General features: G+C 42.6%; 1 protein-coding gene across 3 annotated transcripts in view; it reads right to left on the bottom strand.

Annotated features, from left to right (window-relative positions):
- The window catches only part of B3GNT3 (UDP-GlcNAc:betaGal beta-1,3-N-acetylglucosaminyltransferase 3), a 41,432-nt gene that overhangs the window by 3,725 nt on the left and 10,776 nt on the right, over positions 1 to 26,931 (bottom strand). The window contains exon 2 of one of the 3 annotated variants that reach the window (XM_075190720.1): positions 24,205 to 24,373. The exons of the other annotated variants lie outside the window; for them this stretch is intronic. The gene's annotated coding sequence lies outside the window, so the exon portion shown is untranslated. The remainder of the gene's footprint in view (positions 1 to 24,204; positions 24,374 to 26,931) is intronic. 3 annotated transcript variants of the gene reach the window in all.

The following is a 26,931-nucleotide window of genomic DNA, read 5'->3' as shown; positions in this document are numbered from 1 at the left end:
AAATGAATAGTGTGTTTTTCTACTAGTCAAAGCAGTTTTTGTGAGGGTCAGTCAGTGACATCTTATTTATTAAGAGAGAAAAAAGCAGGGTGTTGGTGGTGTGTGAGCAGCACCAACCCCCCAAGAAAAAAGTTTTTTTAAGAATCAATTGTCTAAATTTCAATTATATAAATGTGGAACAGTGTCAAACAACACAGGTGTGTTAACCTGTTGTGGTGGTGGCTACAAGTAGCATTACTGCTCTTGTCAATGTCAACAATGGATCATTCCACATATCAGGAGTATCCCAGTACCAGTACTGGCAGGAGTACTATGTTTTCAACCTCTACTAGTACAAAAGGTCATGTGGGAACAAAGTGTATGGGGCGTATTCAATTGTTAGCGTTAACGATAACAAACGAGTGCTTGAAAAATCTTAGCGTTAATACGGTAATTACTCGCGGAATTTCAGCTCGCTGCTCCCTGAGCTGCGAGCTGAAATTCCACGAGTAAACTACCGTATTAACGCTTTTCGCGCGCAATATTACCGTATAAACGGTAATATTTTTCGAGTGCTCGTTTTTCAGCGTTAACGCTCACAATTGAATACGCCCCTAAGAATGCATACTCAAAATCCAAACACAGTTTGTCAATCTCAAATGAAACATCAGCTCTTGATGTAAGGAGGAGGATTAAGAGAATTTTCTGATGAACACAGTGACAAAAAAAGGAAAATGGCTAACATTCCACACACCACCCGCAGTTGCAAGACAAGACAAGGCTCAGACCATACCCACTATTTGCTAGTAGGGGTCCTGCTACTGCTGGTTCTGGTACACACACTAAAATGCCCAGTGCAAAAAAAGAGTGCCCAACACGGTCATGCATCTTCCTTAATTTCCCATGCACCACTTTCTCACTCAGAGTGTAGGTCTGTCATTGTCATCTCCAAAATATAACATGGAGAGTCTCAGGAGGGTATTTATGTGCTATTTTAGAGCAGCCTTCTTTCCAAATTTCTCAACCATTTTGGAAATGTGAGAATGAGTAGTAATGATGATGATTTAGAGATAAAAATTGAGGATGCTATTTTGGAACTTGCAAATGTGCAAGATGCTGAACGGATAATGGTGTATCTGAAAATGAATGTGTTGTACTTGGACAAGATAATAAGGAGGATGATCATAATTGTGTTGAACGAAGGTAGCCACCAGTGGTACCACCTAATGCCCATGATATACCCTAGCATGATAATGGGTTTAATACGAAAAAAGTACCTATTCTGTTTGGAAATATTCTTATCATAACCCAGATAACAGTTGTCAAGGCATCTGTAGCCTTTGTCAGGCCAAAATAAGTAGAGTTAAGGACATTGATCTAGGCACCTCCTAACTGTTACGTCATTTGCAGCGAGTTCATTCAAGTCATTTGTCATCATCAACCTCCTCATTATTGGTATGTAGTTCAGCATCCAATTGAAGTGTTTGAAAGAGGAACAAAGTCACATTGTATTAGCAGGATGGTGGAGGGTTGCTTTAATGAAATAGTAGCATCTCCGATAGTACCTTTGAATCGAGGAGGGGAAAAAAAGCAATAAGGAGCCCCTTGTACAAAGCAGCTATAGTGTACTTAAAGAAAGAAAGAGTCTTTACCACAACCGGGAACATTGTGAGTGATCATTGGAGATCATTGGAGAAGACTTCCCAAACACAGAAAACTGTTCATCAAAATAAACTACATATCATATGAGGAATACCGTTCCTGACGCTAATTACAAAAATAATATGTAACTCTACATTTCAGTGGAGAAGAACTAATATTGTGCTATGATGATGTTGACATCAGTGATGAAGATGATGACGTTGTCACCATAGAGTAAGATGTTCACTGTTAGCTAAATGTCCATTAGTAACTTGTTAAAATTCCTATTTATTCTCCAGTTTAACAACCCAAATTTTTGCTCTCGTGGGCACCCAAACAAATCAAGCACTTCAGCAAAAAAAGTGGTAGTACCTGTTGCTGAAGTGTTTGGTTTGTTAAACTATGGGTGTGTCCTTTTTAACATATGACTGGGTGGGCCCAAGGACAATTCGATCTTGCACTGTTTAACATTAAGACCTTGGTCTATCATCATCTGCTAAATGTCTAGTCATGGCCAAAAGCTTTGAGAATAACACAAATATTTTTCACAAAATGTGCTGCCTCAGTTTTTATGATGGCAATTTGCATATATTCCAGAATGTCATGAAGAATAATAAAATGAATTGCAATTAATTTCAAAGTCCCTCTTTGCCATGACAATGAACTTTATCCCAAAAACAACATTTCCACTGCATTTCAGCCCTGCCACAAAAGGACAAGCTGATATCAGGTCAGTGATTCCTTCGCTAACACAGGTGAGAGTGGTGACGAGGACAAGGCTGGAGATCACTCTGTCATGCTGACAATTAGAACAACAGACTGGAAGCTTTAAAAGGAGGGTGGTAATTTGAAATCATTGATCTTCCTCTGTTAACCATGGTTATCTGCAAGGAAACACGTACAGTCATCATTGCTTTGCACAAAAAGAGCTTCACAGGCAAGGATATTGCTGCTAGTAAGATTGCAACTAAATCAACCCTTTATCGGATGATCAAGAACTTCAAGGAGAGAGGTTCAATAGTTGTGAAGAAGGCTTCAGGGTGCCCAAGAACGTCCAGCAAGCGCCAGGACCATCTACTAAAGTTGATTCAGCTGGGAGATCGGGGCACCACCAGTGCAGCTTGCTCAGGAATGGCAGCAGGCAGGTGAGTGCATCTGCACGCACAGTGAGGCGAAGACTTTTGGAGGATGGCCTGGTTTCAATAAGGCTAGCAAAAAAGCCACTTTTCTCCTGGAAAAATATCAGGGACAAACTAATATTCTGCAAAAGGTACAGTGATTGGACTGATGAGAACTGGGGTAAAGTCATTTATTCTGATGAATCCACCTTTCAGATTGTTTGGGACATCTGGAAAAACGCTTGTCCGGAAAAGGAAAGGTGAGCACTACCATCAGTCCTGTGCCATGCCAACAGTAAAGCATCCTGAGACCATTCATGTGTGGGGTTGCATCTCAGTCAAGGGAGTGGGCTCACTCACAATTTTGCCTAAGAACACAGTCATGCATAAAGAATGGTACCAAAACATACTCCAAGAGAAACTACTCCCAACCATCCAAGAACAGTTTGGTGATGAACAATGCCTTTTCCAGCATGATAGAGCACCTTAAAAGCCTTTGACACTTATGAAATGCTTGTAATTTTATTCAGTATACCATAGCAACATCTGAAAAAAAGAAGGTCTAAACACACTGAAGCAGCAAACTTTGTAAAAACCAATACTTGTGTCATTCTCAAAACTTTTGGCCATGACTGTACTAATGCTGCCATCTGTCTAATGAGCTCTGATTAATGCCTCTTCACTTTCCATGAGGAATGCTGTCTAACATTTAAAATATACTGGGCCTGAGTAATTAAGCAGCATATCTGCTGTTTTTTTGCATTTCCTCTGCAAAACCAGTCTGTGTATGTTCACAACCAGATGATCTAGGAGCAAACGGCAGTTACTACAACTTACAATTTAGGTGTCATGAATCGGGGTCTTTGCCCTGTTTACACCACTCGGCATTATCATATCACCATACATCTCCCTCCTGGCAGAATGCAGTATTCTAAATCCTGGGACACAGCGTGATTTCTGTCTGCTGCACTAAAGGCTGAGATTTTGATGCATCCTGCTTATTCTGGGCACATGACTTCATCCACCAATTAGCTCCCTCTGCAGGCTATAAAAGTCACCTCCTACACATCTAATTGCCAGTGCAAAACTTTCCTGGTTCCAGCTTACCACTGTTGCTGTTTGTTTGCTGCTTCATTCTGCCTGCTGCTGTACAGACTTCAGCCATTAACCCTTCAAGTGGATTCAGTGTTACCATCTGCTGTACAGATTCCAGCTTTCGACCCCTAGTGTTGATCCAGCTCTCTTCAGGCTATTCCTCTGACTCAAGTACTGGCGATTTGGGGTAGTAGGTTACTGCTCTGCATCTTCCAACTTCTGGAGCCATCTCTGTGTCTTTGGATACCGGCTTCCAGTTCCAGGCTTGATGCAGGTTCTGAGCTGCCCAGGGACCAGTTCCAGGCTTATCAAGGAGGTAGTCATCCTGATAATCCGCTGTCTTAAGCTGGGTACACACTACAGAATTTTCCACCAACTTTTTATGCCAATCGTTTTTACATGCGGTCAATGGTCTGGTCGCTCGGTCCATGGACTGCAAGCACACTAGTCTTATTTTAGACGGTAAAGGGAAGAGCGGATGTCCCTTTAGCGACTTTTTACAGCCATGTTGTCATGAGCAATAAATTTCAATTTCGTACACACTGAAGCATCATTTGTGGGGCATGTAACGATATACCAAAGATATTAGCATAAAGGGGCAGAGCTTTCACTATAGTTAAGACCCAAAGCCGCATAAAAACAGAAGGCAACACTGTCTCTTTATGCATTCCTATAAAATAGAAGTTTTAGAAAAACATTTAACTGGTAAAGTGCAATGCAATGATTATTCCCTAATAATAAAATCCCTTTGTATGTAATTGAATGATCCATTCTCTGCGGGCATCATCGCTGATTGGTCCACAGCAGAAACGAACGCCCCTATCTGAGTGTATAAAATGACAGAGGAACCTGTCTGGCATCAGAGATGGTGCTGGAAGGGCCAAAAAATGTTGAAAAAGTTAAGGTGGGGGATGGAGATACTCAAGAAGAGCAAAGAGCAAATCCAATGAGCCCAAGAGAGGTGGAGATGATGGTCAAAGTACTGGACCAGGATGACAACAACATTAAAAAAGGTCAGTAGCACGTGTAGTGTACCTGTTTGAAGGACTTTATTTCATTCTAGTTTCACACAAAGCAATGTAAACGCCTAATTTGCAACACAGTTTTTTTTATGTCAGAACGAAGAATTAACGGTGAGAAGGCCAGTTTAGATACCACTAATGTAACACCTGTTATCAAACAAGAAAAAATTGAAAAAGAAAAAGATATGAAAGAAGTTAGACACAAAGGTATTTCAGTTAACATGTATAGACAACTAAATGCTTTGGGCACATACCTGTACCGTTATAATAACCACAATGGCGCCTGTTTTCCAGAATATTATTGCGATTGCGCCACAGGAACCAAAACATAAACTGATCTCAAGCAGTTTGCAAGGTAAGAAAATGAGAGTATTTCTGGCGTTGGATATAAATTACAGATATAGAAGTTTAATGGTAAACATTTTTTATTTCCTTGTTTCGTAGGTAAAGAAATCAAAGGGAATAGAAACCCAAGCGACATCAAGACCTGTTCTGTCACAAACCAGTAGCACCTTTAAAGTGTAATACTATTTTTTTCACTTGTCATATTGTAAACATTTTTGAACTTTTTTCCTGCAATAAAACTGTTGCATGAACACTGTGTGATTTATTCTGTGTATTTTACAAATATTAGTTAATAAAGGTTAATATGACTTTATAACTTTAATAGTTTATAAAAGGTTAAAGTTTATAAAGAGTAAATATGAATAGATTGCCAACATAGATGCAAAGGGTAATAACACATGTGCTTTATACAAGTGTAATGGTCTGCAGTCAGACAGGTGTAATATACATTGATACAAAACACAAGCCTGTGATGTGCAGATACCACACCACGTGGGACTGGTACAGACATCACAAATTTACATACACACACCCCCCCCAGGTCGAGGAAGTATCGGAGGATTGTCATGGATCGGTCGGAAACGAGATTGGAAAGAAAATATTTAACGGTACGACCAACCAGATGAGGCGACAGTCGTCCATTTGGGCAGACTTTCGACCATCGTGTCACTACACACACTGACCTGACTTTTGAACGAGCGGTGGTATGTCGGCTGGTTGAGCCGATTATTGGACAAAAACCCTGTAATGTGTACCCAGCTTTAGTTCTGAGCCTTCATAGTTCCAGTTCTGGTACTATAATCGTCTGAGTTTCTGGATCCTTGCGGGTACTTAAGTCTCTGACCGTGGGTTCAGTCTCTCTTTTCCTGCATCCAAATTCCAGTCCACCAGGTCCAGATTCCACTCACTTATTCCAGTATGGAGTCCAGTACAGCATTCCTCCTCCTGTCATCTGGTAGACTGAAAAGAGCACATCCTCCCTCCATGAGCAAGACTTTTATCCGGTTTCCACTTCACCCCTTCCACAGCTAGTCCCACTGGTCCCAAGACGGATCCCAGAAACCCTAATGCCATGACATTAGGGAAGTGAGCAGAGTGATAATGGGTGGATTCACGTAGGTAATGTAATGTACAGTAAGTGGCTTCCCATGCAGCCATGTCCAAGTCAACTTCCTGCACACAGAGAAATGCACTGAATTTCTGCTGTATCGCCTGCTTCAGCTAGTGGTCTAGTTGGACCTGGTGGTAGAATACAGTCTAAAAAGAAATAACTTTAAAAAACAGAATTCTCCACCTGTGAGGCCACCAGTGTTAGAACCATAGTTCGCTAGGTACCGGCACCCTAGGTTTACGGAATCATGGAGGTAAGGCCACAAGAGAGAGATAATAATCTCTTTATTCACACAAGTGTACACATTGAGTAAATGCAAACAGTGCTCAACATAGGAGAAATAGACCCCCCAACAAATATACAAGTGTTAGCAAAATCACCAGTAAGTCAATAAAACCACAGCAATAACCTCACCTTACAGAGATCTCAACAGGTTCAGAGTTCCACACCAAAAGAATCTAAAATTGCTCCACAAGATGGACTAGTTCTGTAAACTTGATGATCCACCAGCCCAGAGTACCAGTCTCCCTACAGATGTAGGCTCACCAGTTCCCCAGGATCACCTGTATCTCCCGATGGAGCAAGGATGAATTAATTCTCAAGAAGTTCAATATCCAATTTGAACCCCAGGAAGTCCAGCAGCTTTCTCTGACATTGATAGAGCTGGACAGCTCACCTTCAGTTCAAGTTCTCCGGCAGAGAAAATGCAAAGCAACCCCCTCCCTCTGGGATCACCTTTATCAAGTCTGACAAAGTCCCCCAGTCCTGGGTCCCTCCCTGGGATACCCCTCCCCCCACCAGACACAATCCATATTTATTGGTGACAAGCAGAAATTGGGTGGTGACAAGGGTTTGGGAAAGAGTGAGACCTCAGCAGCAGAAGCCTCCTGCTGTTCCCCTGCCACAAAGACTTATGTATACGTTCTTAGGACAGTATTCAGTCAATACCAGAATCCCACCATTTTTAAAATGTCTATATATGGGGGTCTTTCAAGTGATATGGGTAGAAGGTGGAATTTTTTTGAGGTTGGTATTTGTAAAAGGTGATATATTCATGTTATTACTGCGAGAATCTTTGCTAAGACCGTCTAGCATAAAATACTTTTTGAGGCTCAACTTCCGAATAAATTTGTGAATATCAATATATGTATTGAATTTATTCAATCTTGTGCTCGGGGAAAACTTGAGACGCTTAGTAATACAGCTTTCATACTGCTGCCCAGGCAATATCCCGGGTATATGAACCCGGGATATTACCGGGGAACAGAGGCTCCCCTGGAGTTAAAATCCCGGGTAGACGGCGTTCATATTGAACATGGGTCAGACCCTAGAATTACCCCACCAAAAGACCAGGGTCTAATTCCCGGGTCTGATGACCGAGAATTAGAATTGGGTCTATTCATACTGCAACTCGACCCGGGTCGTTTCGGCTTGCCCAGGCAAAAACCTGGGTTTTTGGTGCAGTATTAATGGGTTATAAGTAGCTTAGTCTGTGGGGCATTCAATGTAGTTTGACTAAGGTTAAAAATCCCTCTTGGTTCTATTTCCTTATTTTCTCGGAAAGAGAGCTTCTTGGAGAGGAATTAGGATCATGTAGTGGTAAACACTGCCTACCAAGAAATATTGGAGGAAAACAGGGAGACCTTTTTTATATCTAGTAAAATAAGAGAAAGAAACAAAACAGCCCAAAATAAATGTTATCACACAATTCAGTAGTGAGGCTAAAGAGTTCAAAAAAATAATCCGAAAACATTGGCCTACGTGAGATTCTCCCAGAAAAACCATGTATAACCTATAGGAAGGTCAAAAATCAGAGAAACTATCTAGTTCCTAGTTTTTTTATCCTCCACAAAAATTACAATAATTAATGCGCGGGGTCAGCGGTCCCTCTTTCTCAAATGAATTGCACAAGTTTTCGCGCTGCGCTAACTAAAAACGGTCGCTATTGCAGTTAAAAATCAGCGGGAGATATTTTTGGGGTTTTTTACGCTGCGGGGAAAGAAAAAAAAAATTGCGGCCAATTAAATACCCCCCAATGTATCAACATCCCTGAGGAAGCTCTTATTAGAGGGAAACGCGTTGGCTTGGATTGATACTGTACTTTTTATTCTACACTTCATTCAAAAAAGTTTACTTACTGACACCGCAGATTTAGAGACTGCATATCAGTAGGAACAGCACAGGATTTGCAGCGCTTAACAGATGAGAACTAATTGCCAGCATCACAGTTGTGATAAGACTGATCTGAACTTTCAGCAACTTCAGGCTGACAGTTGACCGACTACATACAACTGGCTGCCTCACAAACGTGGTAGGAGCAGGACCAGTGAAAGGAGCACAGCAAGATTTGCATTTACTCTTTCATTCATTTTTATCCTGACACACTGCTTATATTTGGGTCAAGGAATTAATGTGGGCTAAGAATACAGACATCCTCTCGATGAGAAGGAATTTATATCCAACTCAAGTACTGTGTCCATGAGATCCGCTAATTCTGAATAAGGTACTTTTGTTACAAACATTGGCTGTCAGTTTCAGACAGTGTAATCAATATGGATTTGTCAATTTCCATCTATCGGGAATAAGAAAGAAATAGTTATTCATGTATTGATCACTAACACCTTAAACATGGAACTCTCACCTGTCGACTTGAATGCAATTATTATCTGTAGACTTGCATGCAATTATTATTTACCATTGGATCAGTGCATGGTTATATATGCCGGTTTCCATTGTTTTTATGTTTATGAGCAAGCTGATTCTGGCCAGGAGCAATGAAATTGTTTATTTATTGCTTTGAATGGCACACTTTTTATTAGTGTACCAGAATTCGCTATACCATAAACCGAACGGACATCCAGTTTTTAACCCACTACTTTGTGATGTCACAGGGCTCCAGCTGTTCTTCCTATAACAACCTCCATCTCTGTCCTGGGACATAAAGCAATGCAGGATATGGCCATTGGATGGAATTTGATATCAATGTAGTCAGCCAGTGTAATTCAATTGATAGACAGACTGGGTTAGACCGTTATTGCCCCGATGTTACCCAGTCTCCTCCCACACCCCCCCCAAACAGATTAACCTTAGTGCTGCTAGTCGGGGAGGACAAAAAACGTGGGGCCCCCCAATTTTATTACAACCAGGTGGCACTATAGCAGGGGAACCTGCATCGTTGGGTCCCCCTGACATAATGACAACCAGCCCCAGGCTGGATAGCATGGGGCTGTATTCCCAAGGGGTCCGCAAAAAAAAATTAAAATGCCCCTCCATGCAGGATGCAACATACCTGGGATATGTGACTGGACAGGGGATGGTCAAACCGAAGTTGATGAAGTGGAAGCCTTAAAAGACTGGCGCAGGGAGAGAGAAAGACCCAACTGAGGACATTTCTTGGCTTGGAAGGTTACCACTAGTCGGTTCATGGAGAACTTTTTCACTCGGGCTACTCCAATAAGGCACAAGAAAGCCTGTCCAGACAAGCTAAATTGGTCGGCAGAAGCTGCCTCCGAGGACCAATAGATGGATTTATGTACAGTGCCAGTGCTACAAACACTTGATTTCAGTAAGAAATTCTGTCTGCAGACTGATGGCACGGGAGTAAGCCTGGTCTTGGTACTTTCACAAAAGGTGGATGGAGAGGGGGAAGCCCATTGTAATCTCAGTCGCAAACTCTTGCCAAGGGAGAAAAAGTATGCGACTGTTAAACAGGAGTGCCCCCACCATCAGTGAACCGTGGTTTTTGGCATTGTAGCCTATCCACTTCATCGTTGAGAATAGACCTGGAGCTATGCATAAAAATACAGATGTTCTCTTCTGCAAATATGCACCCCCCACAGTATTCACTTTGGATAGATTGGCGAAGCCAACGGGAGAGGTATCTGGCAAAAAGGGCAGTTTGCCACAGACTGTTAAGGGAGAGACTAATAGTTTCTCTGGGAGTCTACAGACTCATGCTGCAGACAGGGTTAATTATCCACTCATCTCTACACACTGAAACAGGTTCACAGGTTGAGCACATGGCTGTGATTGATTTCTGGTTTATGAAGTTGGAGCTTGGAGAGGAAGCATAAATAAATGGGTTTGTGTTGTGGGTGGGGCACCCGATCCCAGACTGAGATGACAAAGTGTCTAGCTTGAAGCAGGGTCACAGGAAATTGTGTACACTTTGTTTGATTGTTGGAACTACACCTATTGCCGACTTCCTGACATTTAAAAAAAAAAAAGTACAGAGAAGTGGTTCAACAAACTGTGTGAGTATCCTATGTATTCCGTGCTAGTAACACTACATATTTACACATACATATATATTAACCCCCACATTATATATATATATATATATATATATATATATATATATATATATATATATATATATGTATATACACACACACACACACACAGAGAGCGAGAGGGAGAGATATATATATATATATATATATATAAATAAATGGCTAGTGGCGTGTGTTAGTCTGTCTGTGGAAAAAATAAAACCAAGCTGCAGCGCCACCTGCTGGGTGGAGTTATACACTGACCTACTAAATTCTTAGTGTGTGTGGAAAACAAAATTCAGAAAGGGCTGAAATTTGGTATACTAAGATGTCTTTAATTTGTTAATTGTTAAAAGTGCTTCTAAAGATTTAAAAAATATATATATATATTTCTTGAAGGAGAAGTGACAGTTGGGAGTGGTTGGTGGTTGCCGGGGGTGACAGTGGGGAGTGATTGGTGGTTGAGGCCTGGGCTATGGCCCAAATGCATGACAAGAACCTTTTTAACACCTTAAGTAGCTTGATTTGACTAGAATGCATGAGTATCATGCACGGGTTAAACATATATATATATATATATATATTATATATATATATATATATATATACACACACATATACATACACACACACACATGCATACATACATACATACATACACACACACACATTTCAGCAAAGGGAGTTGGGAATTGGTCAGGATTAATGGTGTTCATAATGCTGAGAAAGACAGGCAGGTACCATCATGCAATACCATCAGAGAGGCATCCGATTGGCAAGCCTATATCCACAGAAGATCTGGTTAGTTCCCCAAGATGTTTGGAACAACCGCACTGCCTAGTTCCCTAATCAAATATTGATTTGATTGGATTTCTCTTCTGTTCATTTACTTTGCATATTGTTAATTGATAAAAATAAACTATTAACACTTCTATTGCTGAAAGCATTCTTACTTTGCAGCGTTTTTTTTCCACACCTGCCTAAAACTTTTACACAGTACTGATACAGAGATATATATATACACACTATATGTACAAAAGTATTCAGACGCTTGACCATTACACAAACAGGGACTGTAATGACATTGTATTCAAATACATATACTTTAATATGAAGTTGGTCCTCCTTTTGCAACAATAACAGCTTCCACTGTTCTGTGGGAATTTGTGCCCTTTCATTCTATAGAGCATTTATGAGATCAGGCACGGATGTTGGACGAGAAGGCCTGGCATGCAATATCCGTTCCAGTTTATCCCAAACATGTTCGATAGGGGTTGAGGTCTGAGCTTGGAGCGGGCCAGTCAAGTTCTTCCACATCGAGCTCATCAAACCATGTCTTTCTAGTCCTTGCTTTGTGCACTGTGGTACAGTCATGTTGGAATAGAGGAAGGCCTTCCCCAAACTGTTGCCACAAAGTTGGAAGCATGGCATTGTCCAAAATGACTTGGTATGTTGAAGCATTAAGATTGCCCTTCACTGGAGATAAAGGGCCTAGCCCAAACCCTCAAAAACAGCCCCATAGAATTATTCCTCCTTCACCAAACTTCAGTTGGCATAATGCAGGTAACGTTCTCCCAGGATCCACCATACCCAGACTCGCCTGACTGACAAACAGAGAAGAGTGATTCGTCACTCCACAGAATATGTTTCCACTGCTCCACAGTTCAGTGTCTGTGTGCTTTACACCACTCCATCTGACGCTTGGCATTGGTCTTGGTGATGTGAGGCTTGTATGCAGCTGCTTGGCAATGGAAACCTATTCCATTAAGCTCCCGCCGCACAGTTTTTGTGCTAACATTAATGCCAGTGGCAGGTCGGAACGCTTCAGTTATGGAATCAGCAGAGCGTTGGCGACTTTTACGCACCATGCGCCTTAGCAGTAGTTGACCCCATTCTGTGATTTTACTTGGTCTTACGCTTCATGGCTGAGTTGCTGTTGTTCCTAAACGCTTCCACTTTCTAATAATAACACATACAAGAGGACCATGAAATATCCAGCAGGGATGAAATTCCATGAACCGTCTTACTGCAAAGGTGGCATCCTATCACAGTACCACGCTTGAAGTCACTGAGCTCTTCAGAACGACCCATTCTGTATCACAAATGTTTGCAAATGGAGGCTGCATAGCTAGGTGCTTGATTTTATACACCTCTGGCAACGGGTCTCATTGAACAACCTCAATTCAATAATTAACAGGTGTGGCCAAATTAACATTTAGGAAAACCTGGATGTGGTGACTTATGACACAGTGGGTCCTTTCTAAGGCAATACAGAGAAAAAGCTGCCATCCTGTGCTATAAAAATACATGAATATTTTTGCATGATCTGCGACTGGTTTAAGCCTCTGCTCAAACTTGTTGAGTTGTCGACTACACATACTTCCAATATTCCTTTTATAGAAACATATCTTAGTTTATTAAGTTTAACTATTAAGAAACATCTATTTGATCAGCCAGCCAAAGAGGCATATGAGCACCTCACCACACTGTTGTATCCTTCCCTAACATCCTGAGATGCAAACTAGCAAACTACCTGTCAACTCTCTCTATTTAAAATATATATCAGGTGAAATAAGTATTTAACACATTAACATTTTTCTAAGTACATATATATTTAATGTGGCTATTGTAATGAAATTTACACCAAATGTCAGCAACAACCCTTGCAATCCACACATGCAAAGAAAGCAAACCATAGCTGTCCATAAATTAAGTTTTGTGTAATAATGTGAAATGATAGAGAGAAAAAGTATTGAACACATGAAGAAGGGGAGTTACAAGAAGGCATCGAAAGCCAAGTCACTAGCTGAAATCTATCAGTAATTAAAAAGAAATCCTGCCAAGCTGGTTCAGCCACAACTGATGGCCTATAAAAACATCTCATGATCGGTAAAAGCAAAGAGCTCTCTCAGGACCTTTGCTACCTTATTGTTGCAAACCATACTGACGGCATTGGTTACAGAAGGATCTCTAAACTGCTAAATGTTCCTTTGAACAGTGTTGGGGCCATAATCCGGAAGTGGAAAGAACATCATTTCACCATAAACTAGCCAAAACCAGGTGCACCTCGCAAGATTTTTGACAAAGGAGTAAAAAAAAATATCAGAAGAGAGAGATGTCCAAGAAACAAAGATTATTTGTGGAGAGCTTCAGAAAGACCTGTAATTGGCAGGTACAATTGTTTTAAAGATAGCAATAAGTAATGCTCTCAATCACCATGGCCTGTATGCACGCTCACCATGCAAGACTCCTTTGCTGAAGAACAAACATGTTGAAGCTCGTTTGCTACATAACATTTGAACAAGCCTGTGAAATACTAGAAGAATATAATGTGGTCATTTGAGAGCAAAATTGAACTCTTTGGATGCCATAATACACATCATTTTTGATGGAGAAAAGGCACTGCACATCACCCCAAAAACATCATACCAACAGTGAAGTTTGGAGGTGGGAACATCATGGTGTGGGGCTGTTTTTCTGCACACGGTACTGGCATACTGCATATAATTTAAGGAAGAATGAATGGAAAAATGAACCGAGACATTCTTGATAAAAATCTGCTGCCATCTTCCAGGATGCTGAAGATAAAACAAGGGTGGACATTTCAGCAAGACAATAATACCAAACACACAGCCAAGGACACTCTCAATTTGTTTCGGAGACAGAAAATAAAGCTGCTAGAATGGCCCAGCCAATAACCTGACTTGAATCCAATTGAAAATCTATGTCAAGAACTAAAAGATCAGAGTTCATAGAAGAAGCCCACGGAGCATTCAAGATTTGAAGACTATTTGCTTTGAAGAATGGGGCAAAAATCACACCTGAGCAATGCATGCGACTAGTTTCACCATACAAGAGTTGTCTTGAAGCTGTCATTACCAACAAAGACTTTTGTACAAACTATTAAATACATTTCTGGAAGCTTGTTCAATACTTTTTAACATTATTACACAAAACTTAATTTATGGACATCTATGGTTTGATTTCTTTGCATGTGTGGATTGCAAGGGTTGTTGCTGACATTGGTGTAAATTTCATTACAATAGCCACATTAAATATACATTTACTAAGAAAAATGTTTATGTGTTATATAAATAAATGGTGATGATGATGATTTCACCCACACACAGATATATTTAGCAACCACATAGCTGGTGGTGTATTGAGATGCCTTATTTTTCCACAAACCGACATTTCTTTAAGTAGTAAAACACCTTTATTTATAGCACTTTATCAAATACATCACAGGGTTTTAAAATAAGAAAGAAGAACTCATTGAAGCAAAAGCTGAAATGCCCCCTTTGATAGACTTGGTGATAACAAATTGGTGGTAAATGTAAGATGGATAGGAGGGATATGCAGGGAGGATGAAGATACTGTAAAAAAATAAAAAAATAATCGGTTTATTGATAGTTAACTATTAACACACTTTCTACGAACATTGAATAAATTCAATGTGTTTTCAGGTAGCTCTGAAAACATTTACAGAACAATTTACATCTAGTTAGTTGTGTTAATATTTTATCAATGTTCATTCTTGATGTCAGGTTCACTTTATTTTCCAACACTACACATTGTTGTGCTTTCACTGTGACCTGTAAGTTAGAAGGATATAAATTATTTTCTAGATAAATGGATATGCACACATAATACAATTAAAGCTAGTTCCTCCCAATGAACGTTAAATAAATAAAAAAAAAATCAAAGTCCTTGAGAATAGCACACCTGGATTTTGTGTCATAAAAGGGAGAGGCAAGTTAGGTCATTCAGATAAGATTGATTGTTTTGGCCATAGTAACTGTTTTTATACTAGGATTTTCTTATAACAATTACATATACAATAAAATCAGATGTGTGAACGGTATAAATAAACTGTCAAATCACAGACAGCAACAAAAATGTATTACTTATACAGTCATGGCCAAAACGAAGAATGACACAAGTATTGATTTTCATGAAGTTTGCTGCTTCAGTGTGTTTAGACCTTTTTGTTAGATGTTGCTATGGTACACTGCAATAAAATTACAAGCATTTGATAAGTGCCAAAGGCTGTTATTGATAATTACATTAAGTTTATGCAAAGAGTCAATATTTGCAGTGTTGACCATTCTTTTTGAAGACCTCTGCAATTCGCCCTGGCATGCTGTCAATCAACTTCTGTGCCACATACTGACTGATGGCCTCCCATTCTTGCCTAATCAATGCTTGGAGTTTGTCAGAATTTGTGGGTTTTTGTTTGTCCACCCGCCTCTGAGATTAAGGTCTGGGGAGTTTCCTGGCCATGGATCCAAAATTTCAATGTTTTGATCCCCGAGCCACTAAGTTATCTCATTTGCCCTATGGAAAGGTGCTTCATCATGCTGGAAAAGGCATTGTTCATCACCAAACTGTTCTTGGATGGTTGGGAGAAGTTGCTCTTAGATGATGTTTAGGTACCATTCTTTATTCATGACTGTGTTCTTAGGCACAGTTTCTCTTAAAGGAGAGATGTTTTTTTCATGGCAAAAATAAAAAAAGTATAAGAATTCAGTTGAATCCATACCATAAATCACACTGACTGACACAGAAAAAAACCCTGCAATGTTGTATACACCATTGAACGGTCACCAAAAATTGGGATTGGCCCACTAGAATCACAAAATTTCACAGACTCCCCTGTTCTCTCCTACCTGTTCTTGTCACTTTCAGCACCTGTGTCTGGATCCTGGAATGTTGGGGCCCTAATTTGGAAAAAAAATAGGTACATTTAGAAAATTACCGCCAGCCCCGGCGTTAAATGAATCGCACCCACAATTAATAATTAGGCCTTCCTCCAGCCCCAACATCAAAATAATAGTATTCCCATTTAATAAATAAACATATTTCCCTCTCTCTAAACAGCCCCAGCAATACATTAATAGTTTTTACATTTCATAAATATACCTATTTCCCGCAACGATCACTGCCATTAAATAACTCAAAGGCACATTTAAAAGATAGATACCTCATTCTCCCCAAACTCACCCCCACATTGAATAGTCCCCAAACCACCCCATCTTAAAATTAATAGTCCCCACTATTAAATTGCCGAAACCATCACCCCACAAACAAAATTGCACCCATTAGCCACCACCTACCTCACACTACATTGCCACAAGCCCCCTGTGCCATCACAAACACACACTGCCACAAGCCCCCTGTGCCATCACACACATTACTGTGCCCCTTCATCACCACGTTGTGCCCCCTTATGATCACACTGCGCTCTCCATTCTGCTTCCCCCCCTTCATCTGGCCCCCATCATCACACTGTGCCATGCTGCCCCCCCTCTCCATCACTCACTTTCTGCTGTCCAACTTTTTCATCATACTATGCCTCTCCCATCCCCTATTTCATCATACTGTGCCTCCCCCCCCTTTTTCCTCATACTGTTCCTTTTTCTCTCCCCCTTTTCCCCCATACTGTGCCTTCCCCCCCTTTTCCGCATATTGTGCCTCTCCCTCCCCTTTTTCCACATACTGTGCCTCTCCCCCCTTTTACCTCATAGTGTGCCTCTCCCCCTCCTTTTTCCTCCTCATACTGTGCCTCTCCCCCCCTTTTACCTCATAGTGTGCCTCTCTCCCCCCCTTTTTCCTCCGCATACTGTGCCTCTCTCCCCCCCTTTTTCCTTATACTGTGCCTTTCTCCCCTCATTTTGCCTCACACTGTGCTTTTCTGCTTTCCTCCCTTTTACTTACCTTTGTATTAGCTTCTTTCTTCTCTTCTGTCTTCTCTCCTCTTGCTTCTGTCTTGGTCCTCTCTGCGCCGCTCCTCACTGAATGAGAGGAAGGAGGAGGGACGCTGATGCCACGATCATGTGAGTGTATATATATATATATTTACTACCCTGCTCCCCCACCTACGAAGGGGCGGAGCCCCACCCAAGCAGAAAAAACAAATGAAAAAAGCCAAAAGAAAAAATCAATGTAAGTTTAAAAAAAACAAAACAAAAAAACCCCAAAACCTGCGGGCATCAAGGGCCCAGGCTGGGGCCCCTGGCATGCCTGGGCCAGGTTAATTAGTACCACTCCCCCGCATCGGCGGCCATGCATAGGCTCACGGAGCCTTGTCGGCTGTTTATGCCGCCGTGATTTATGTTACACAAGTATGCAGAGGAGAGGAGAGGATGTGCATTACATTCAATTATTATTATTATCATTTGTTAGGCGCCACAAGGTTTCCGCAGTGCCTTACATAGTACAAACAGTAGACCATACAGGGCGAGACATTACAGAACAATAAACACAAAGTACCAATGCTTCAGAAACTCCGGGCAGACATATTGAGTAAATACGGAGCAGAAGAGTCGGTATGGAGACAGGAGGGGAGAGGGGCCCTGCTCATGCGAGCTTATATCCTAAGGGAAGGTGGACAAAACAGGCACGAAAGGGAGTAAGTGATGCGAGGGAGAAAAAGGGACCAGGGAAGAGGGGGAGAACAGCAGAGTAGATAAGGGGTTAAGTGGATGGTTGGAAGGCTTTCAGGAACAGGTGAGTTTTGAGTGCCCATTTGAAGGAGCACAGATTGGGAGCTAGACGGATGGAGCGAGGGAGGTCATTCTAGTGCAGGGGGGCAGCTCGTGAGAAGTCTTGGATTCTGGAGTGGGAAGAGGTAATTAGGGTGGAGGAGAGGCGATGGTCGTTTGCCGAGCGCAGGGAGCGGGTAGGAGTGTGGATGGTGAGGAGGTTAGAGATGTAGGTGGCAGTAGACAGGGACAGAGCTTTGTAAGTGGTAGTAAGGAGTTTAAAGAGGATTCTGTAGGGGAAAGGGAGCCAGTGTAAGGCATGGTAGAGAGGGGAGGCAGAGGAGGAGCGGCGTGAGTGAAAGATGAGTCTAGCAGCCGCATTAAGTACAGATCGGAGGGGGGCAAGATGGGAGAGGGGGGGGCCAGTGAGGAGAAGGTTTCAGTAGTCAAGGCGCGAGATGATGAGTGCGTGGATGATAGTTTTGGTGGCGTCTTGTGAGAGGAAGGGTCGGATGCGGGCAATGTTGCACAGTTGGAAGCGACAGACTTGTGCAAGGGATTGGGCGTGGGTGGTAAAAGAGAGCGCAGAGACCAGGGTGACACCCAGGCAACGGAGTTGGGTGACAGAGGAGATGGTAGTGTTATTAACAACGATAGAGAGGTTGTGGTGGGAGGGGAGTCTGGAGGGAGGAAAGACAATGAGTTCAGTCTTAGAGATGTTAATTTTGAGAAAGCGTGAGCACATCCAGGAGGAGATTGCAGAGAGACAGTCGGATATACGAGAGAAAAGAGTGGGAAAGAGGTCAGGAGAAGAGATGTAGAGTTGAATTTCGTCAACATAAAGGTGATACTGAAGACCAAAGGAGGAGATGAGCGCACCAAGGGAGGAAGTGTAGAGCGAAAAGAGAAGGGGCCCTGGGGGACTCCTACTTGGAGGGAGGAGGGGGCAGAGGAAGAGCCAGACGTGGAGACAGAGAAGGTGCGGTTGGCGAGGGAAGAGCAGAACCAGGCGTGGACAGAACCAGAGAGGGCAGAGAGAGCAGAGAGGGAAGAGAGGGAAGAGAGGGCAGAGAGGGAAGAGAGGGAAGAGAGGGAAAGAGAGAGGGAAAGAGAGAGAGAGAGAGAGAGAGAGAGAGAGAGAGAGAGAGAGAGAGAGAGAGAGAGAGAGAGAGAGAGAGAGAGAGAGAGAGAGAGAGATAATATAACATATATATATATATATATATATATATATATATATATATATATATATATATATATATACACACACACACACAAAGATAGGAGGAAAAAATGGCACCAATATAAAGGATTGTGCTAGCTGGTAACAAAATACAGACAGAAGAGCACACTTTAAGCTCTGAGACCGTATTTATACATAATTAGAGACACATGTATGTTAAACTCTGTAGTGATATAAACTCTATAATACGACTTCTAGAATAAAAGTTAGGTTCTTAGTTTACGCTTTCATCAAACTGTGGACGTCCATTTACCACGTCAATTAGGGGAGGCCTGATCTCATGTGACCCTTTATCCCCTGGCTACAAAAATAAAAATAAAAAGCCATTCTTTTATTTCTGGCCCTGTAAGGCGGAAAGCATTTAAAGTTCAGATATTTAGTATCCATAAACTCAGGAATACAAAACATTTCTATTTTTGTTATAAAGGGGTAACATTATTTTTAAACAAATGAGAAATATAAACAGAAAAAAGGTTAAAAAAAATATTTTTTGTATCATAAACAATTCTGATAAGCGCCATTGTCACTGTTGCGCAAACGACAAATGTTTCAGTATAGTGTATATTTACTATACCTAGGGTTTATTATTATATACAAATTTACAACATAAACTAAAATACAGTATAGGTCAGTGGTTCCCAAACTTTTGCAGTTCGCGGCACCCTTAGAATCTCCAAATTTTTTCAAGGCACCCCTCCAAAATAATTATTGAGCAGTCCTGTTTTAGAAGTAGTTGGGTCAAAAAATTGTAATAAGTATTTAGGTCAGGACAGAAATACTTATTTAGTTGTATGCAAAAATGCCCCCTCTGCATCCAGACACTCTGCCCTCAGGCACTCTGCCCCCTCTGCATCCAGACACACTGCCCCCTCTGCATCCAGACACACTGCCCCCTCTGTCACGCTGTCCCCCCTCCTCTGTCATGCTGTCCCCCCTCATCTGCCCTCTCTCACAATGTCCCCTCCTCTGCCCTCTCACACGCTGTCCCCTCCTCTGCCCTCTCACGCTGTGTCCCCCTCCACTGCCCCTCTCACGCTGTGTCCCCCTCCTCTGCCCCACTGTGCCCCTCCTCTGCTCTCTGTCCCCCTTCTCTGCCCTGCTGTCCCCATCCTCTGCCCTGCTGTCCCCATCCTCAGCCCTGCTGTCCCCATCCTCTGCCCCTCTGTCCCCATCCTCTGCCCCTCTGTCCCCATCCTCTGCTCTGTCCCCTTCCTCTGCCCCGCTGTCACCATCCTCTGCTCTCCTCCTCTGTCCCGCTGTCCCCCTCCTCTGTGCCCCTGTCACCATCCTCTGCTCTCCTCCTCTGTCCCGCTGTCACCATCCTGTCCCCATCCTCTGCTCTCCTCCTCTGTCCCGCTGTCACCATCCTGTCACCAACCTCTGTCCCGCTGTCACCATCCTCTGCTCTCCTCCTCTGTCCCACTGTCACCATCCTCTGCTCTCCTCCTCTGTCCCCATCCTCTGCTCTCCTCCTCTGTCCCGCTGTCACCAACCTCTGTCCCCATCCTCTGCTCTCCTCCTCTGTCCCGCTGTCACCATCCTGTCACCAACCTCTGTCCCGCTGTCACCATCCTCTGCTCTCCTCCTCTGTCCCGCTGTCACCATCCTGTCACCAACCTCTGTCCCGCTGTCACCATTCTGTCCCACTGTCACCATCCTCTGTCCCCCTCCTCTGCCCCACTGTCACCATCCTCTGCTCTCCTCCTCTGTCCCGCTGTCCCCCTCCTCTGTCCCACTGTCACCATCCTCTGCTCTCCTCCTCTGTCATCATCCTGTCACCAACCTCTGTCCCGCTGTTACCATCCTCTGCTCTCCTCCTCTGTCCCGCTGTCACCATCCTGTCACCAACCTCTGTCCCGCTGTCACCATCCTCTGCTCTCCTCCTCTGTCCCGCTGTCACCATCCTCTGTCCCGCTGTCACCATCCTCTGTCCCGCTGTCACCATCCTCTGCTCTCCTCCTCTGTCCCGCTGTCACCATCCTCTGCTCTCCTTCTCTGTCCCGCTGTCACCATCCTGTCACCAACCTCTGTCCCGCTGTCACCATCCTCTGCTCTCCTCCTCTGTCCCGCTGTCACCAACCTCTGTCCCGCTGTCACCATCCTCTGCTCTCCTCCTCTGTCCCGTTGTCACCATCCTGTCACCAACCTCTGTCCCGCTGTCACCATCCTCTGCTCTCCTCCTCTGTCCCGCTGTCACCATCCTGTCACCAACCTCTGTCCCGCTGTCACCATCCTCTGCTCTCCTCCTCTGTCCCGCTGTCACCATCCTGTCACCAACCTCTGTCCCGCTGTCACCATCCTCTGCTCTCCTCCTCTGTCACCAACCTCTGTCCCGCTCTCACCAACCTCTGCTCTCCTCCTCTGTCCCGCTGTCACCATCCTCTGTCCCGCTGTCACCATCCTCTGCTCTCCTCCTCTGTCCCGCTGTCACCATCCTCTGTCCCGCTGTCACCATCCTCTGTCCCGCTGTCACCGCTGTCACCATCCTCTGTCCCGCTGTCACCATCCTCTGTCCCGCTGTCACCATCCTCTGTCCCGCTGTCACCATCCTCTGCTCTCCTCCTCTGTCCCGCTGTCACCATCCTCTGTCACCATCCTCTGCTCTCCTCCTCTGTCACCAACCTCTGCTCTCCTCCTCTGTCCCGCTGTCACCATCCTGTCACCAACCTCTGTCCCGCTGTCACCATTCTCTGCTCTCCTCCTCTGTCCCTCTGTCCCCCTCCTCTGTCCCACTGTAACCATCCTCTGTCCCCCTCCTCTGCCACGATCCCTCTCACTCTGCCCCGCACCAGGCGCCAGCCATAAAAAAAACAAAACACAGAAACTTACCAATCCGCCGGGCGCCGGGACCCAGCAACCTCCTCTCTCCTGCAGCTTGTTACTGACATCGATATCAGTGACAGCTGCAGGAGAGAGGAGGCTGCTGGGTCCCGGCGCCCGGCGGATTGGTAAGTTTCTGTGTTTTTTGTTTTTTTTTTATGTCTGGCCCGCGGCACCCCAGTGACAGCGCCGCGGCACCCCTGGGAGCCGCGGGGCACAGTTTGGGAGCTGGTATAGGTCTTTTTAGAATATTTATCCTCAAGACTGTCAAGAGTCAACTAGATATTGAACCATATAATGGTTTAACTAGTTTTTCTAGTTAATACCTGGATTTCACCATACACTGTGAGCGTGAGACATTAAAGAGAGCACAGCATAAAAAAAAATAGTATCTTTGCATCTGGGCAAAACCATGTTGCATTAGAGGGAGAGGTAAATTTAAAATGTGGTGATAGATTTATAGTTGGGGAAGGGCATGTCCTAGATCAACTTTACATTTCAATATAAAAAGAAAGCTAGCAAATATTTGTTTAGTATATGAAAAACAGCCGGTATTTAATTTATGTGCAAATAAACTAATGTGCACCCCTTGCATTGTAACATGGTTTGTCCAGGAGCAAACATTTTTTTTTTTTTTGCTTTGCTCTCCTTAATTACTCAGGCCCTTTAGCTCTTCTCACCTCCCATTTCCTTCTGTCCGATGCCTGTTCTTCGAGTAACTTTCAAGTGTGTAAGCAGAACCTCAGTACAGTTTTAATTCTTTCCTCATCTTTTTAGAGTGCATCATACAGCATTATACAGGGATATACAACCATGGTGTAAAACATATGATATATAATCACAGACCAGAAAACAACCGTATGCAAGAACATTATAATAAACAAGTGATGTTCATATATGTATAAACTCCTCTAAATAATATCAGTATCAAAAGCGAGTTCTGATTCATTACTTCAGTGTTCATTAGGAAAACTTGCTTATTATAAAGAGTAATTCATTCTCAACTGCAAGTTATTGTAGGTATCTTTTCAGTGACCTGTATAAAAACATTTGACTATGATTCTGTGGTTTTAGATGGTTACAGAACTCTTTGGTGATTTCTAATATTTGTCATTTGTAGTAAAGAATGCATTCTCCTATTATCCTCAGATTGTAAACTGTCAAAAACAAGGCTCTTCCTACCCTATTGTTCATGTTTGAAGCATCTCCATTAGCATTGTTAATTTTAAATATACCATAAAACACTGCTGCACCTCAAGTTTTGTATAACAAACCATAAAAATAACAAATCGTACATAGAAACAGAGTAAGGATATAAACAGCTTAATTACTCTGGCCCAAACAGTGTAAAACTTCCCATCCAGGATACAATGATGCTGTAAGGCCAATTTTCTTACTGATCAAGGACAGTGATGACGGTCAAAGAAATATAGAAGCATGCAGTCAGCAATCTAAGCAGAGATGAGAATTGCAGTATTTAAGGAATAGTAATACAACTCAAACACATTAAGTTTCTTCTACAGCATCTGCTTCTAGTTTACTTCAAACTTTGATCATTCGAAATTTTGTGAAAATGCAACTATTTTTTTTCATGGTTACAAGTGAGTTTATGACGCCTAAGGTCACGCATGCGCAGAGACTTTTCACGCATGCGCAGAGACAGCAGGGTGTAGTAACAGGAGAGAGCAGATAACCTGCAGTGATGGATCCGAAGATCTGCTACTGCAATGCTCTCCAGGATTCAATGACAAAAATGCCATCTTCAGATGACGTTAGCTATTGCGAACAAGTTCCGAAAATCTCCTGTGTTAGGCGTTTCTTAAAGTTTTACTTAAAAATTCCTAAGCCATGTGGAAAAAGCAATTTCCACATGGTTTAGGGCTTCATAAATAGGACCCTTAGTATCTAAGCTTCACTCACTGCTATTTAGTTCTACCTTGCGGGTCATCTCTCAATAGTTCTCTCTGTACAACCTGCCACTCCCTTGTGTATTACATAAGTCGGCACAGATCCAAAACACTTCAGTGTATTTTCTCACTCCATTATCTTATCACAACGAATACAAATTTTCAAACCTTTTCTCTTTTGTTTGGCATACTTTGCTTCTTTCACCAACCTCTGGCTACAGTCCCTCGCCTTGAACCGTCTGTGTAATGTCAGACCACTAGCCTGGCCGATGTCCAACTTTCTTTGGGGGGCCTATATATATAAATGCTGATTTTACTGTAAATTCACAAATGGACACTGTAAGGGTAAAATTATATGATTTAATATCTATCATGAATTAAGCTTTAGAAACTAATATGTTATGCTATAACCTTAAGAGAAATCAGCAGATATTATGTTCAGTTTTGAAGAATTATTCAAGGTTGTGAAACTACATAACAGGATGTTCCCAAGAACAGACACAGACCAAGGACATGCAGCAAAGCAAAACGTTCTTTACAGATAAAACCCAAAGCTGGGGGCAGCACAAGAATATTGGCAGAAAACATGTAAAGAGATAACGCAGAAAGAAAGAAAGAATTGTTTGAACTTTGATGAAGAACTGCAATATATGTAATTGTTGATTGACTTACTTTCATAATCTACTTTCTTATAATCGGTTGTTAAGCATCTATACCCCTAAACTTTTATGTATAAATAAAGACACTGAAGCAGTCTCATACTAGAACAGAATAAAAGTTGCTCAGCATTATATCATACAGGTGTTGAGTATTTTCTCTTCACTAGTCGACTGCAAATCAAGGAAGATCTGACTGACATTGAAGGTGATTGATAGAAGTATCAGTGAACCCCAATACCCCAACATTTCTGGGGGCTTGTCCGGGATGCCCCAATATCTCCACTGATGTCCAGAGAACTGCTGAACTAAATTATGTACGGTGAGTAAGAAAAAGTGTAGATTTCTACCTTCTTACTCTGTTCAGTATTTCTTTGTATGTCTAAGGAAAGTCAGTTGAGGTGATTAGAGGGTATTCCATGAACCCAATGTTCAGTCAGAGGAAAGGATAGTGAAATTATAAATGTATGGATACTGTAGATTATGATGGATGTAGATATCTTGAGTTAGAAGATAATAAGAGAGGTGTATGTAAGAATTGTACCTGCTGCATTGTTCAGAGAAAATATTCAGGTTGCAAGGGACCTAGACTAGAGAGTGTTACAACTACAAAAGCATATTACGGTTTTGTGAGTAATGAAAAAGAACTATATTGTACTTCAGGGTGTCATTTGAATCAAGTACTAAAGAGGAATTTAGGTCAGGATTGGTCAAACATAATTACATACTGGCCATGAAATCATATGTTACCAGATTAAAAACCTATACGTCCATACACGTACTTGAAGGGAAGAATTAGATCAGACATAAGTCTGAGTCTTTTAATCTAAAGCCGATAAAACTCACATCTGGTGCTCCTAGAGTAGACTAGGAGATAAAAGAATAAAGACACTTGTAGTCTGTACAAAGGGGAAAATTGTATTACCTTATTCCGCTTACAGGACATTGTATCCTAGATACTGACAGCACTGTGACCAGTAACTCAGTAATGGGGGCCAGAACAGTAAGATGCCTATTATAGGTAAACCCGTGGATATAATGAAGGAAACAGAATGTTGTAAAGCTCTTAAAAGAATTCAAAAAAGTACTCAAGAGAGCAGGATTTCCCCCAGAAGGAACATTAGACTTGAAGAAATGGTCTTGGTTTTATTTGAATAATAAAAAATGGATAAAAAGGCTTGGCTAGGAAGATCAGGTCAATACGTGGATATGTTAAATGCGTGAGAAGCTGAATAATATACTGAATCAAGTAGGCTGTGTACTATAAATGTATGTTTGATACTGTGCAGCTGAAAGAGAGAAATGTGCCCCCCCCCCTTATTCTGTGTAAAAGATTTCAGTGTGTTGAGATAAGAAGGGGGCTGTGAGCAGCTCCCCTTTCGCTCTCCCCCTATCCGTACAGTGTGAAAGAAATTTTGAAGAAGGATTCTGTTTTTGTTTTCTGACAATGTATGTAAAACATTGATAAAAAGGTTCTTTGAGTATGCTTCAATGTCACACGCTGGCCCCGCGGACGGGTACAGACGTTGTTACCTTCCTCCTATAAGCGGTGATCAGGGTGTCCTGCCTTCACTCTCGAATCAACATCCCCAATCTAGTCTCTTGTTCTGCGCATGTGCAACCAACTACCCTCTCTTATGACCTCCAACCTGTTCCCATTGATCCTAGCATTTTGGAGCACTATTTAAACCTCCCATTTCCTTCTGTCCGATGCCTGTTATTCGAGTTACTCACTCTCAGTAAGGATCTGGCTTCCATCGGTCTGACTCACCTGCTGTTGCTCTGTACGAACTTCCTCTGATCAGCTGAGTTCTTCTCTGCTGCTGCCTCTAATAGAACTGCTTGCTGCACCTGTATTCACCAGCGTGCTCTGAGTGACCACCTACGGACCAGCCAGGGGCGGATCTAGAAAATTGCTATACCCCGGGCGATTTAAGGGGGGCGATTTAGGCCACGCCCCCTTTCTGACATCTAAGGCTGCCGGCGGCTGCACACTATGTGCAGGTCCGCTCGGCAGTGACAGTGTGCTGCCCGGCTGCTCTGATTGTGTTTAAAACACAATCAGAGCAGCCGGGCAGCACCCATTCACTGCCGAACGGACCTGCACATACTGTGCAGCCGTCAGCAACAAGTCCCTGCTAGGGAGGGCGATTGCCCCGATCGCCCCCCCCCCCCCCCTGGATCCGCCACTGGGACTGGCTAAGTTCTACTCCACTACAGCTTCTATTAGAACTGCCGC

This window comes from Mixophyes fleayi, chromosome 1, assembly GCF_038048845.1.
Source record: "Mixophyes fleayi isolate aMixFle1 chromosome 1, aMixFle1.hap1, whole genome shotgun sequence".
In the NCBI taxonomy this organism is placed as follows: Eukaryota; Metazoa; Chordata; class Amphibia; order Anura; family Limnodynastidae; genus Mixophyes; species Mixophyes fleayi.
The sequence above is the reverse complement of the archived record's forward strand: the minus strand, read 5'-3'. Positions and strand labels throughout refer to the sequence as shown.